The 2,729-nt window shown below is 63.2% G+C and overlaps 1 protein-coding gene and 1 long non-coding RNA gene across 2 annotated transcripts in view; one reads left to right on the forward strand and one right to left on the reverse strand.

The window, feature by feature from the left end:
* The window catches only part of LOC112964271, a 3,456-nt gene extending 2,673 nt beyond the window's left edge, over positions 1 to 783 (reverse strand). The window contains exon 1 of the long non-coding RNA XR_003252904.1: positions 698 to 783. This is a non-coding gene — a long non-coding RNA (uncharacterized LOC112964271). The remainder of the gene's footprint in view (positions 1 to 697) is intronic.
* A 1,832-nt stretch (positions 784 to 2,615) lies between these two features.
* Positions 2,616 to 2,729, forward strand: part of NTMT1 (N-terminal Xaa-Pro-Lys N-methyltransferase 1) — a 4,920-nt gene continuing 4,806 nt past the window's right edge. Inside the window, exon 1 of the mRNA XM_026062105.1 lies at positions 2,616 to 2,705. The gene's annotated coding sequence lies outside the window, so the exon portion shown is untranslated. The remainder of the gene's footprint in view (positions 2,706 to 2,729) is intronic.

Genomic DNA, 2,729 nt, shown 5'->3' on the forward strand with positions numbered 1-2,729 from the left:
AGCGCCGGGCGGGACGGGACGGGACGGGATCAGCGATGGGATGGGGACGGGGCAGGGGTAGGGACGGGATTAGGTTAGGATAGGTTAGGCAGGGATCAGGCAGGGAAAAGGGCAGGAACAGGGGGGGACTCGAGCCCGCGGGGCAGCCGGGCTCCCCATGGCCTCCAGCCCATCCTGACGCATTTTCGGAAATCCCCCAGCTCCTCATCCCGACCCCTCGGGGATGGCTGTTCCTGGCCCCTTTTTCTACTCTTGATCCCTTCCAGGCCTTCAAAATCCTTTGCCGCAGACCCCAGAACCCCTCAGCACCCCTGTTGCTCACCTACCTACCCCCCCCCCCGGCCCCTCTGCGAGCACCGGCAGCCACCCAGCCCCGCCTTCCCCGGCCCGTGTGCTGTGGCTCTGCCCTCGCCTTCCACAGGGAGCCCGCCCTTTGCCATGACTTTCTTTACACCTGTCTTTTCTTTAAACACCCTTTTTTTTTTAATCCCTCCCCCCCCAAAACATCTGCAACTTCTCATGCTCATTTTGCATTTGCATCCCAGCCTCTGAAGCGCTCCCAGCCCTTCCTTCCCCAGGGTCACCTGCAAATTTAATAAGCATCTCTCCTCCACCCAGAGACAGAAGGAAGGACAGACAGACAGACAGACAGGGGCTGGAGGAAGGCAGGCCACATGCACATGGTGCTGGCACCTACCCCAAACCTGCGTGCCCTGCGCCCGGGGCAGCTGGTGCTGGACCCGCAGGGATGCTGCAGGATCTGGCCCAGCAGGAGAGCAGAACAAGCACGTGGACTCGCCGCCCCATGGAGGAGAAGACATGAGCCCCTGGCCCCGTCCAGCCCCTTCATCCCCAGGAATCCGCGTTATGACTCTGCAGCCAGCAGCAGCGGAGCGGCAGCCGAGAGCAGGGGCTCCTCCGTCAGGCTGCCGGGATCCGCAGAGCAGCGCGCTGTCGTGGGCAGGGGGCCACGGCACCGCTAAGGTTGGTGCACGGGGCCACGCTCCTGCCATGCCTGCGCGCTGCGGAGTGGCTCCCTTTGGCCGGGTTTTCCTGCCGCCTGCGCAGCCTCGTGTGAAGTCCGGCCACCATCGCGGCCCAGAGGACGCAGAAGCRTGAGCAATCGGTGCTTCCCGGGCATCGCTCCGGGCAGCCCTTCGTCCCGGGCTGCGTGGTTGCTTGCTGACCCCCGGCTGTCATGTCCCGCACCCAGGCGGGGAGGAGGCTCTGGCAGGGAACTGCCTGGCTTTTTTTGGCTCTGCCTTTTCCCCGTCAGCCCTGTGCCCTGGGTCCACCCCCCATTACATTTGGGGTGCCCGTGTAACACCAGGGATGCTCGGCCCCGCCGGCACCCGGAGGGAGCAAAGCCCTTTGACCCCGCTGCGTGGCTGCCCACCCCCAGTGCATCTGCAGGCTCTTTGCGGTCCTCCCCCCATGGCAAAAGGGGTTCAGGTCTTTTTGGAGGGTGCATGGGGCCCAGATTGCCCCCTCCCCATACAGGGACATTAGGACACAAGTTTCCCGGACATTTTCCTGCAAGGACCTTGGCTTGGGCGAATGCTCCAGGTTCCCGCGTCCCTCCCGGCCTTCCCTCACCCGGGCAGAACGCGCCTGTAACTCACCTCTCCAGCGGGCCCTCGGGGCTGGCGCTTGCCCTTCTGCACCCTCCACAGCTCACCACTTTTCTCAGTGTAGTTATTGCCCTTCCAGGTCATTAGTAAAGATGTTAATTAGGCAGAGCACCAGAAGACACCCGCTAGCCCTTGCACCCAACACAACATTGTGCTATTCATCATCACCCTTTCTTCAAAGCCTTTCTGGCCAGTTTTAGGCCACGTGGTGGCATTTGTGTTTGGGGTAATTTATTTGAATCAATTTTTTCCAATAGAATTTGGTAAGACACCACGTCGAATCCCTTACTGAGACCCAGATATATCGCCTCCGCCACTTTCCCTTTGTTAATTCTGCAATCCAATCACTAAAAGTGGCCGCGTGCCCCTGAGCCCAGCAGTGGTCGCCAGGGCCAACCCGCACTGCCGGTGGCCTGCGCAGCCTCGCAGGGCCCTCTTCCCTACTTCCATCATGAAATCGGCCCGGCGGCAAGACCCTGGAAAGTGGCAAAACAGGTTAGCAGTGAGCCCGGACACTCCAGCCTTTCAGCCTCACATCCCTGATTTAGTCGGTTTGCTCCTAAAATGCAGGTGTTTCCCAGGTGGGGCGATGCTGGGCAGGGAAGTCGCAGCTGGGGCCTGGGCAGGAGGCGAGTGTCTCAGTGGTGTGGCGGACCAGGCCCGCAGAGACCGGGGCAGCTCGTGACACCAGTGCAGGTGCAGGTCAGGGTGCACAAACCTGCACCGGTTGGGGGGGAGGCCAGCTGGGGGTCCCCCTTCCCTCTGCGATGGCCCTGGGGTCGCTGCACGGCTCCCTAGTCTGTCCCAGTCTAGCCCAGTCTAGCCCGGTCTGTCCCAGTCTGCCCCAGTCTATCCCAGTCCGCCCAGCGCCCCCGCACGGCCGAGCTCCGCGCGGGGAGCCCCCGCGGGAAACCGAAGGGGGCGGGACCCACACCCAGCAGTGACCTCACAGTGGCGTCACAGAGAGCGTCGCACCCATGGAACGCGGCGCCTGCCGCGCCGCCGCCTGATTGGCCGCCGGGGCTGCCCGTCACCGCCAGGTGGATACAGTGTTGCCAACCGCCCCGACCCAAGGTAACCGGCGCGGGGGCCCCCCGG

Source organism: Apteryx rowi, unplaced genomic scaffold (genome assembly GCF_003343035.1).
Source record: "Apteryx rowi isolate R43461 unplaced genomic scaffold, aptRow1 scaffold_19, whole genome shotgun sequence".
Lineage (NCBI taxonomy): Eukaryota > Metazoa > Chordata > Aves > Apterygiformes > Apterygidae > Apteryx > Apteryx rowi.